Genomic DNA, 12,081 nt, shown 5'->3' on the forward strand with positions numbered 1-12,081 from the left:
TCATGATTGAGATTGGTCTGTAGTTTTTGTACTTTTTGTATTACTGCTCTGAGGTTTTTATATCATGGTTTTCTATTTTCATAATTCATTGGCTCGCTTCCAATGGTTTTTTTTTTTTAATGCTTCAAAATGGTTAACATAGTAGCAATTATCTGATCTTAAAAAGGTTGAGAAAATAATATTGTTTCTAGTTCTATTTATTTATACCCTGAAAACTCCAAGAAGATCTGGAGTGTTTTCCAAAACCTATTTGAGGGGATAAAGTATAACTAGGATGAAATAAACCATTTGTAGAGAAGGATCACAACTTCTACTGATACTAAAAATGGAAAGAAAAGTTCCCTTGGGATTACTGAAAGACTGTGCTGCCTGACCTAGTCATCAAAGCCCTTACCACCACCCCTCAAATGAAGCTGTTTTTTTTTTTTAAATAATGTTCTGATATGCCAGCTTATGGCATAATATCAAAGTACGATTAATAAAATTGACAAAGTACAAAAAAAGTAAAGTAAAAAATAAAAAAAAGGAAAACCATCACAGGTACATAGCACTCTCCCAGAAGGTCTGCCACAATATGGGAGGTAAAACATTCGAAGTGTCAGATAGATGCATTGCCTGGTGTTTGGGCCCTTCATTAACACTATTTTAGTAACCACTGAGCTTTTGATGAGGAATGAGGTATAGAAGGTTTGAAGTTATAACCACTCTGCCAAGAATCTGGGGTGCAGCTTTTCTGTATTGACGCCATATGCTTTGAAACTCAACCAAGGGGGGCGCCTGGGTGGCGCAGTCGGTTAAGCGTCCGACTTCAGCCAGGTCACGATCTCGCGGTCCGTGAGTTCGAGCCCCGCGTCGGGCTCTGGGCTGATGGCTCAGAGCCTGGAGCCTGTTTCCGATTCTGTGTCTCCCTCTCTCTCTGCCCCTCCCCCGTTCATGCTCTGTCTCTCTCTGTCCCAAAAAAATAGATAAACGTTGAAAAAAAAAAAAAAAAAAAGAAACTCAACCAAGGAGGAGAGGTACTGCCTTCTTGTGCCAAGCCACCTGCCTGACCGTTAGCTGCTCTGTGGGTCTGAGCCGTGCCCTTCATTACTGCCTCCTCATACCCAGCTGCAGCCATGAGAATCTGTAGAATGACTCTTGCCTCAGATGGCCTTCTACCTTGTACTCTCTAACTTCTATTCAAGTCCTAGACTTTGTCAAGCCCTTGGTCATTCAGCTGCCCTGAACTGGATATTTCTTGTTTTGACTTGCACAAAACCACACAACCCTTGCCCTAAGAGTCACACCCTACTCTCCTGTTGCCAAGTGGCCCTTTCTCACATTCCCTGAGGTCCTGGTGGGCGTGTCCATCAGGGTGTCCTTGGTCCTCCCCTCCACTTGTCAAGTGCCGCAGGCTGGACCCTTCAGACTCTCCCAAGAATACCAGGCTAGTGACAAAGGGCTAAAGGCAGAGGCAGCTGAATCAATCAGAAGACAGAGCCGTAAAAGAGGCTACTCAGAGTTCAGCAATTTCCTGGTTCCTATCTTTCCCCAGCCTGACTCTTCACTTCTTCCTGTGGTTCTGACTGAACCTGTGGTTCACTTTTCTTCCAATCTCTCACCTTTTCTGGTCCAAGTTAGTCTCAGCTTCATTTTCTATTGTTTGCAGACCCTACACCATCACCATCACAAGTCTCAGAATCATCTCACTGGATTCAAGCTTTGTGTAGCCCCTTTGGATTGTTGTCTCAGTCTGCTGGCTTGTCACTTTGGCTGCATCCCTGGAAGCTGTTGCTCAGGTCACTCTCCATGTTCTACAGTTTGGAATCCAGTCCTGCCTCACATCCAAGACCAGCCCAGGGCCCTAGGGCCCCAGCACACATTGAGGATGCTAGACTTCTTTCATCCTGGCGAAAAAGACCAGGCATGGTGCTCTGAGTTCCTGGGGGATTTCAGCAACCTGAACTCTTGTCAGATATCTGCTGCTCACCTGCCTGTGTTCTAAGCAGAGTTTTGTCAACTTGTTGTCCTTGTTCTAAGGATCATCAACAAGTGCCTTTCTTTATATGCAGATGTGTCCAGGTAAGATGAATAGGAGGTGCCCACGATAGAGACAACTGCACCTTTGGTATCCTACCTAGGCTTTATTCTACCAGGCAAATGTCTACTGTCCCTGGGACCAAGGCCCTCTGCAAGAATACATGTGGCAACTTCTGATGGTGGCACTTCAGTATCCTTTTTTCCTGATGAGAATCCTTATATTTTCTGTAAGTAAGATTATGGAGCCCTGCCTTCTCCAGGACTCTGAGGTCGCAGCATGGTAGCCTCTAAGACCACTGCCTATTCCCACTGATCTCTGAGTTCTTTGTCCTAGGGTGTCTGGATTTTGTCTTCTCCTGGAAAGGTGATGCATGGAAGGTGGCCTTGAAAATTGTATTTTACCAAGATGACATTTAGCCTGTGTGTTAAGTTGCAGCCATCTTCTGGTATCTTGTGAAAACTGTGTTCTGTGACTTTTGGTCTTAACCTATCAGGATGATATGCCAAGGAAATCTCTTCATGGAGCATTCTGAGAACCAATGATCTGGAATATCCTCTACATACTTCTGTGCCATTCCTGCATTGCCTCTGAGAAAACCTAAAGAAATGTGATTTTGGGGATCTCTTTAATGGAAATCCTGGTCCAATTTCTGTTCTCCCAAGGGACTCTCTGAACCTACATCTCCAGAAAGCCTTTAGAAATGAGCTACTTCTTTTGGAAACAGGAATTTCACAGCATTGAGGTGACCTCTGAGGTGGTGAGTCAGAGGAACAAGATGAAGCCCACCATACTTTTAAGGCACCCTGTAGGAACCTGACTCTGACTCTTGCGGGATGAATGAAAAGGAAGTGAAAAGATGGTAAAAAGCTTCTTTCTCAGCATGTCAGAGAGCACGCAAATGCCTCATAGCCCCAAACACTGAACTTTTGGTAAACTATAGCTTAGTCCTTATGCCAAAATGAGACTTCCTACTCCCTCCCTTGGAATTACCAATAGCCTGGGATGAGCTTGATTTGAATTTTCATCAATAGTAAAAGTGGGAAGCTGCTGTCTTGGTTTAAGGAGAACCCCTGGCAAGTATGTGGGGAAGAGACACTAAGCTTCCCCTAATCCATCAAGCCCCATTGTTAAAGAACCTTTAATTCTGGACTGCCACTGAACACAGAAATGAACTTCAGTTTTAGTAAGGGAGATCTAGTGCCCACATAGGATGTCTTATTATGCAGGAATTGGTTAATATGGCACACAGGAAACTCTTGTTGAGGTTGGGAGTGGAGAAAAGACATGGGTAGCTCAAAAATATTTTTATCAGCAAGGAATAGCTTTAGTTTAGATGTAAAGCAAGAGAAAACATGAATTAGACTATTAATACTAAGTGTTTCCATTATTAACATTCATGGTGTTGCTACCTCTTAACAGAAAAAAACAATTTGTGGCCCAAAAGTTGGTCAGCACCAATATTTATGGATCATGCCAAAACTAGATGTGAGTCTAACTTCCTGAGAGCTTACTACATGCATTTTTAATAGTTAGATCATATGGGGAAATCAGCATGTCTATTATTAAAATAGAAAAGCTGAGTGTTAGAACACTAATTTGGAGAGGAAGATTTTACAAGACAAATTCTGAACATGGGAACAATAATTCTCCCTTGAGCAGGAGAATAATTTAAGATAATTTAATATATTAACAAACCTGTGGTAGAATGTTAAAAAGGAAAATCTAGCTAGTGATAATGTGAGAGACCCAATGGGAACATTCAGATTTGAGCAATAAATCATTTAGATACAGATGATCCATAAAGTTATTAGAGAGCTCCGAGCAGCAACAGAAATCACTGAAAGAAAAAAAGCAGGAAAAGTTTCAGAGAGATTACTTTTGCCACAAAAAGTGTGGTGTGTGTGTGTGTGTGTGTGTGTGTGTGTGTGTGTGTGTTTTAATCTAAATCCACTTAAAACTCTACGATGATGGAGGTTTCTTAAGGTATTGTACTATTACCCCTCCAAAGAAAGCACTGCAAAATTTGGAGCTGTGAGTCCCTCATATAGAAAGACCCTTGATGAGTCTCATTTTGGAAAGAGAAGTTCAAGAGAAATGTAGAACCTTAATTAAATGTTTGAACAATTACTCAAAATGTGTTTAGTACCTCTCACATGGAAAGCATCACATTAGGGAGTTTATGGGCTTTCAAAGGCTGTGGCACTTCAGGAAGTGAGACAGAATACTTATAACCAAGCTGATAAAGTGATGAAGCTATAGATAAAGTAGAACCTAAAAGCTATTAGAGTGCAGATCGGAGCTGACTATGTCCGGCTTTGCACAGTGGTTGTCTCACTTTGGGGTTAGGGTTTGATTACATGTGGTTTACTGGACACTCAGTCCTGTGAAGTACAGTAAGCAGGTGAGGAGGTGAGATAAGGGAAGGAGGAAAGTCTGTAGCTTGTTGGCTAAGTAAGTTGGTTACCACTATGGCCTACTGGGTACTATCCTACCGAAAACCCCCTTCATTGGTTGATGGTTCCCTAGGCCCATTGTGCAAGTGGTGGGATGGCTGAAGTCAGAGAATGGCCAAGTCACCCTGGCCATGTGATGATTCAATGCTTCCTCTGTGCTGAATCTCTCTGGTGGGGAATGGCATGAGACATATGGACAGGCTGAAGCATTTACACTTTTTTCAGAGACACTACACAGCCACTTAAAGATTTGGAGCAGGCAAGTTGCCTACTCACAGCTGTGCTTTCTCCTGAGCATCTCTAAACTAATGGCTGGGACACCACATGTTGTGTAAGGTGGCTCCAGTTTTCTCTGCCACTCAGGTATCAGGGGCTCCTCTTCTTGGAACTGAGACCTCAGGACCACAACCTTCCCTCTGTGTCTTATCAGTAGTCACGTGCACTGAGGTTAGACATTTTCTAAGTGACAAATCTACTTTATTCTAGACATGCAGATAAGGGAGCAAACTATACAGAGAGGGACAATTATGGGCCCACAGAGTATACCCAAGGCATAGCCCTGAACAGATTAGTTTCCTTTAATTCATCTCTCCTTCTGAACAAGAATGTTTTCCACACATCAAAGTCTGTTTCTTTTTTACCAACGAACGTCTCTTGTGGACATTTCTATTCTCTACCCTGTCTCTGCCCTAGCACAGACTTCTAAGTGACATGTTAACATTCCCTCTGAGCCACAAGTGGAAGCTAGAAACCTATTCACGTTCTCATTTCTTGACCCTGCCTGGGGCAGCTTCTTCCCTGGCAGTTTGAGCAGAAAGATTCTTCCTGGATCTGAGTTTTCACTGAGCTCATTTTTTTTTTTTTTCATTCTCAGCCTTCCATCTGGACTCTGAAAGCTTCCCATTTGCTTATGAAGATCCTGAAGCCATTCTGGCTTTAAGCAAATATTTGCTAAACACCTCCAAGATCTAGGGACCAACAGATGAAGACATCCTTCTTGTTTTCTCAACAGAAATGAACTCGACACACAGTTCAGTTTAAATCAGGAGACATTTGTGGAGAATCTGCTATGTGCCAGATACTCTTTTAGAGTTGGGGAGAGTGGAAGTATAAGAATGCTTTGAGCTGTGAGGAAAGGAAGTCTATCCAGAAGCTAGAAAGAAAAGTGTACACTTCAATTTTATGTATATATTTATAGATCTTAAAAGACCTGGCCAGTGACTAAAGGAGATTGCTAACATTCATTATGTCTGGCAGACAGTCTGAATCAGACTAATGATTCATGACCCCAGAGTCACAGAAGTTCCAAAGAGGACGTTATTTGGACATAGCAAAAACTCCTTCAAATCATAATCATACACCACCTCCTTCAGGGCATTTGAGACTATATTAAATTTAATTTTAATTCACTATTTTTTAAATTTATTTTTCAGTCAGTAATTTTTATTAATTATAAGAATGATTATTGCCATTAAGGATTTATTTTATTTAAGGTTGATTTTTTGAGGGGTGGGGGGAGACACAGAATCCAAAGCAGGATCCAGGCTCTGAGCTGTCAGCACAGAGCCTGGTGCAGGGCTCGAACTCACAGAGGGTGAGATCATAGCCTGAGCTGAAGTCGGATGCTTAACCAACTGAGCCACCCAAGTGCCCCACCATTAAGGAAGGCTTTAAACTCTCAACAAAAATGTAATCCATCTAGTCAGGAGTTAGATTTGGTTATGCAATGGTATGAATTTCAAGACCTTCAGTAAGATATAAAGGAATGTGTTTTTAGCATTCTGTGTAAAACTGTTTTGCTAAATATGTGTGTACAAGAAAAGAGATTGATTCCTAAATAAAATCAAGGTTTTTAAAGGAAGGAGGAAGGTATGTATATGTGTGTGGAAGTTGGATTGGATGTTGGTAGGACAACTGGTAGAGTTGGACAGAGGTTGATTTGGTACATTTCAAATGTGATTGGCTATTCCTTATAGTTTTATATTACCTGAAAACATTTATAAGTTTGTGTTTTATTTTTCTTTAAGTAAAGAAAGAATCATGACTAATAATTCCAACATCTGAAGTTTTTTTTTTGAGGAAGGACGTTTTCTTCTCTTATATCTGCTGACTCTCCTTCATGGTGCCATTCTTCCTTGTGCATTTGGTTGTTTTGTGTGCTTCATCATTTGCTAGCTTTCACTAAAAACTTATTTGAGGGAATTTTTTTGAAGCTTGGGATGAAGGAGAGCTCCTTCAGAAAGTATTTGCCTTTCCTTCTTCCAGGGCCCTGGGAAATTACCAGCCCAACATTAAGCTGAATTTATAGTTGCATGAAAATTTGGGGCTGCAGGGGTGCCTGGGTGGCGCAGTCGGTTAAGCGTCCGACTTCAGCCAGGTCACGATCTCGTGGTCCGGGAGTTCGAGCCCCGCGTCAGGCTCTGGGCTGATGGCTCAGAGCCTGGAGCCTGTTTCCGATTCTGTGTCTCCCTCTCTCTCTGCCCCTCCCCCGTTCATGCTCTGTCTCTCTCCCAAAAATAAATAAACGTTGAAAGAAAATTTGGGGCTGCAAACCCAGCCACCAAAGGGGGGACTTAAAATTTTTTTAAGTAAGACATTCTAAAGCAAGGGGCCCCCTCAGGCATAGAGCCTTGCTTGTCCAGGATTAAAGGTGGTACTGGTTGGAATGAACATCTTTGTGTGCATTAAATTTGTGAGGATTAAGGTAGGATTAATGTTTAGGGAATGACCTTGATGTAGAAGCTAAACTTGTCAGGAAAGGTGCTGAATGACTTGGAGGTCCGAGCATGACAGCACCATTTAAAGTGTAAAATAACCCGATGACATGAGATTCAAAGCTATAGGTCTAAGGAGAAGGGATGTACGATGTTCTGGAAGCAGCAATGAGGAATGAGAAGGACACCACCTTCTTACCTCCTGACACAGTGATGTAAGAGCTGGAGAAAAAAAAAACCAGTCATCACTTGAGAAGTTTGTGGAAGCAGCATCTCTAGGGAGAGGATCAGAGCAGGAAGTAAAGGGAAACTTAAGAGAAGAGGCTGGACATATAGAGCATTTTGCTAGTGGTGGATTGTGCATTCCAGAAACAGACAGAAAGTTTCAGGAGCTGGATAAGGGAAAAGGGACATCTAGGATGTGCTAAGTCTTATGAACGTTAAAATGTAAGAGATGAGAAACACACTTGAGGTTCCAGAGCTAATGTGGTAACCAAAATAAATAGGCATTAAGGGCTTAATGAGATTAACATTGGTAGACTCAAGACCTAGAGTTTTGGGGAAGCTGTGAGCACTGGGGGTAAGAAGGGTGTCTGTGCCTCATTATGACCCCTGATGATGAAGGTGAGGAAAACTGGAGCTGTGTAGCCTTGGTTCAAGTTAATGAGGCTTTTTCGAGGTCTCTGTTCTGGAAACCAGCTGTTAGTTACTCTGAGCCTGTAGGAACATCTTCCAGGAGTAGCACTCCAAGGCACAGGCTTGGGAAAACTTCACTCTGGCTATTGAAAGGGGAAGCGGTATTAACATTTATTCTGTGCCCACTATGTGTTAGGTATGGGGATAGTGTTTCTTGTATATGTTAACAAATTGAATCACCACAGCATCTGTACTTAGTATGAGTTATTTTTATTGAATCCACTTTGCAGATGTGAAGACAGATCTTTGATGTTCCTTGGGTGTGTTTAATGGCTTACTTTCTAGCATGATGACCGGACAGTGCACCGAGGAATAAAACTCAAGATAGGTAGGATGGTAACAACTTCAGAGCACTGGGATTTTGTGGGGACAGGGCAGGTGTAACTTTACTTTCCATTAGCTCCTCCAAGACAAGTGTTTTTAGGAGGAAAAAAGAAACATGTCCTTATAAGAAAGGTGTGAAGAAGACTATACTGAATGCTGGCTCCAGTAGGCCTGGGGCCAAGGAGTACATCAAGTGGGACCCTAAAATGAGAGCAGCTTTGGGGGGCAAGCTGAAGAACTTACGCATCCCATCATCCTGAGAAAATACTTGTTGTCCTCCAAAGACACAGCATAAAAATACCCTCTCCCAACACAAGCCAGTCTTAAACCGGACCTTTCTTGAAAACACACAATCGGGAATTTTCCTGCAGGAGCTGCCATCTTCAACTGCATCAAGACATGAAAAGTTGGCAGCTAAAAAATTTATACACTTCTTTGAATATCTTCCACAGGAAAATAATTGAAGGAAGAGATAGCATAGCACAAAGAATGTTGACCATTCACGGTTTTCTGAACTTCTCTCATTGGAGAAATAATCCATTATCGTGTGACATTTGGGGGAAGGTTCTCAAGAGGGTGTCTACCCATTTGGGAACTCAGTGAAATTACCAGCACATTCTGCATTTGAGAGCTCAAAGTTTTATAAATAATACATAGGCAATCTGGATAAGAATTACAAATTTTTAAATTTCACAATTTCATTTCTAATGCTGGATTTATAGGCATTCCCGTGGGGTGTAGTGTCCTCCTCATGGTAACAACACAATCCTTTTAGCCTAAATAATTATTTAATTTAAATAATTTGTCTATGTAGAAGGATTCATGAAATGCAAATAGCACATTCCCTAATTTTCATGTTTCCCCAACCACTTTACAACACCACATACGGTTTCAAACTACAAAGTCTTTAACCCAAACAAGACCCAGGCAGGTTTTCAAAGACCCATATAGCCAAGCAAGTGTAGGTTTGACAGGGGAATCCCAACTTAGAGTTCTTGAGTGCTAGAGATGGAGAGAGGGGAGAGTTATCCACCAAGGATTGTCTCTATTTCTCTCCACAGTATCATGCACGGTGACACAACCCAGCCACAAAGCCCACGTAACAACACAGCTCAGGGTTGAACCATCTCATCCCCACCAACTCCCCTGGGCAGGAGGCTGCCCAAGATGCCTGGTATCTCTTCTTTCCCGCACAAGTACATGGAATATTTGTATTTATATCCACAAACTGATCCATTCAATCATCCAGGCATATTTACGCGAATAGAGCACATGGGCAGATAAACTGCGCGCCCGCGCCCGTGTGTGTGTGTGTGTGTGTGTGTGTGTGTGTGTGTGTGTGTGTGTGTGTGAGAGAGAGAGAGAGAGAGAGAGAGAGTTCTACCCACTGCATCCTGCTCAGGCGCTGCGCTTTGTCTTGCTTGGGGTCACCCATCACGAGAGCAGTGATCCTAGGGAGGACACCGGCCAGTGCAGCCCCTTCCCACTCTGTATTGGTTCCACGTGAGTGCGGAGCTGGCAGGTCAGAGACTTGGGGAAGCCCAGCTTCTCGCAGTGTCTGGGTGGCAGTGCGCGAGATGCGGGGAGGGGGATTGTTGGGAGGGCTGGGGAGTATCGAGACGCGGCCGCCCGAGACCGGCGGAAGGCAACGCCCTCCTCTGTCGCCGCGGGGTGGCGGCGCCAGCCTCGGGCATGGCTTCGCCAGGGTAGGTTTCCCGGAGCCGCCGAACCCCGCCGCCCCGAAATGGGGAAGCTCGAGGTGGGGTCTCCAGCACACCAGTGTTACTGAGAATACAAGCAGAATTCCCGTGCCTCCTCCCTCCTTTTAAAATATTCGGTAGTTTCCCCCAAAAGGGCCACTTTGAGTGTCTGCTTGTGGGTACAGATGTCTGGCCCCACCTGGCATTAGGGAGACCCCCAGACACCCAGCAAAGTTTCCTCCTGTTTGCTCTTGCTGTGCCCCAAGTTTCCACTCGACTTGTATGCCAGCGTGGAGGCGGAGGATGAAGGGACTGGTCAATTTAAGCCCCAGGTAGCTCCCGGGAAGCCGAGTTGACGTTAACAGGTCAGTCCCAGGCCCAGAAATATCGGCAAACCCTCTCTCCCGTGGCACCACCTAGGTCCAGCACCTAGAATTCCTTGTTGTCTCGCGGGACCAGACTAGGGGCGCCGCCCCCAGTGCAGCACGCAGAGTCACACTCAGGGACTAATTCAGGACTGGCGCCCTTTCCTATCCCCCCGTAGCAAACTCGAAGCCTTGAATCCTCCCAAAGTACTTGCCACTTGGGGGTGGCCCCTCCCCTCCCCCCAAGCCCAAGCTGCAGCAAAGCCTCAGCACCCGGACTTCCCGGAGCCAGGCAGCCCGCCCCGCACGGAGTCGTGAGCCGCTCCAGCCTCCCCCGCGCGCGGTGACTCCCTCCCTGCGCACCGCTCGTACTCTCACCACGCCGCCGCCCGGCACTGCAGCACCGCGGGGAGGCGGCGCAGGCGGAGGAGGGGGAGGAGGACCGCAGCGTGCAAGCCCGGAGCCACTTTCCCGCCCCTCCTTTCTTCGCTGACACGCTCAGAGGAGTCACCACTCCGCGCGCTGCAGGCGAGAGTGGCAGACGGAGGCGGCCCCAGGGAGAGAGCCCGAGCGACGCCCGCGTGGCGGCTGCTGCAGCGCTGACACCACCTAGGGCAAGGGGTCCCAGGCGGCTGGAGCGGTGAGTGAGGGACCCCGGCAGAGGTGGCGGGTTTTCCCGCCGCCGCCTAATTTCCCTTCCCGACCCGGGAGCCGAGCGCTGGAGCGTGGGGGAACTTTTTGCAGCCTTGTAGAAGCGCAACTTCGCCCCGAGTGCCCCTGAGGAAGAGGTTGCAGGTGCCTGGTGCTACCCTGTCGGTCGCCTTTGCTGGAACGGGACCGGGGAATTCGGGGTAAAGAAGATGGGGTGACCCCCGGTTGCACAGGACAGATCAGGGGAGGCAGGCGCACTTTAGTCCGGATCCCCGGGGGAGGCGGGTGGGCGCCAGCGGGGATTCGAGAGCCGCGCCCGCCTTCCGTGGGGACCTCCACCGTAGTTGGCTTACGTGGTTGGACGGGGAAGGGGAGGCTGAATCCAAACAAGAGGGTTCGAGCCCTCAGCGGGATGTCCAGCCTGTACCCCGACCCCAGCTTTGGGCTCAACTTTTCGGCGGGGATCCCTCTGCAGACGTGCGGGCGGAGGGAGAGAGGAGAGAGCCGCATTGGGCGCTGTGGGAGCCTGAAAGAAACACCCAGTCTTAAAAAAGCTATTCCACGGAAGTCCCCGAAGCCCCCGTGCGCGAGAACCCGAGAGAGATGGAGAACAGGGAATCCCACGGGGCTGTGGCTGTTTGTAAGTGCCGCACTTCATTACATACACTACGCCTTCATTCAGCAAAAACCTACCGAGCGCCTACTGTGCTCCAGGTGCGGCTAAATAGACCTACTGGCTTGAGGCTTATTGCCGGAGAGGGGCTATCACCCGTAAACAAGCTACCGGGGTCATCTCAGGTGGTGGTGAGCGCTGTGGCGGCGATCACCCAACCCATTTGACTCTTTCAATTCGCAGACTCTTTCCCCTCCGCCTGGGTTCTAGAACTGGAAAGACTTTTCTCTGGCTTGTCGCGGGGACCCCTGGGGCTGGGCCCACGAAGGTTGCGGAACATGGTGATGAACTTGTAGAGCAGCGGGCACCCCACGGGAGATGCGCAACCTGGAGCCTTGCTGGGGGCGTGAGGGGAACTCAGGCGCCGGGCGCGCGGGGGTGGAGGGGGAGGGGCTGAGTCACAGGGGCGGGAGGGGCCGCCTGGATGGCGCGAGCGGGCGCGGGGGGGCGCTCACGTCACCCACTACGTGTGCGAGTGATGCAAA

At 46.7% G+C, this 12,081-nt stretch overlaps 1 protein-coding gene across 1 annotated transcript in view; it reads left to right on the forward strand.

The window, feature by feature from the left end:
• Window positions 1-10,554: 10,554 nt before the first annotated feature.
• Window positions 10,555-12,081, forward strand: part of SV2C (synaptic vesicle glycoprotein 2C) — a 231,303-nt gene continuing 229,776 nt past the window's right edge. Inside the window, exon 1 of the mRNA XM_045495986.1 lies at window positions 10,555-10,912. The gene's annotated coding sequence lies outside the window, so the exon portion shown is untranslated. The remainder of the gene's footprint in view (window positions 10,913-12,081) is intronic.

The sequence above is a fragment of the Leopardus geoffroyi genome, chromosome A1, assembly GCF_018350155.1.
Source record: "Leopardus geoffroyi isolate Oge1 chromosome A1, O.geoffroyi_Oge1_pat1.0, whole genome shotgun sequence".
NCBI classification, from domain to species: domain Eukaryota; kingdom Metazoa; phylum Chordata; class Mammalia; order Carnivora; family Felidae; genus Leopardus; species Leopardus geoffroyi.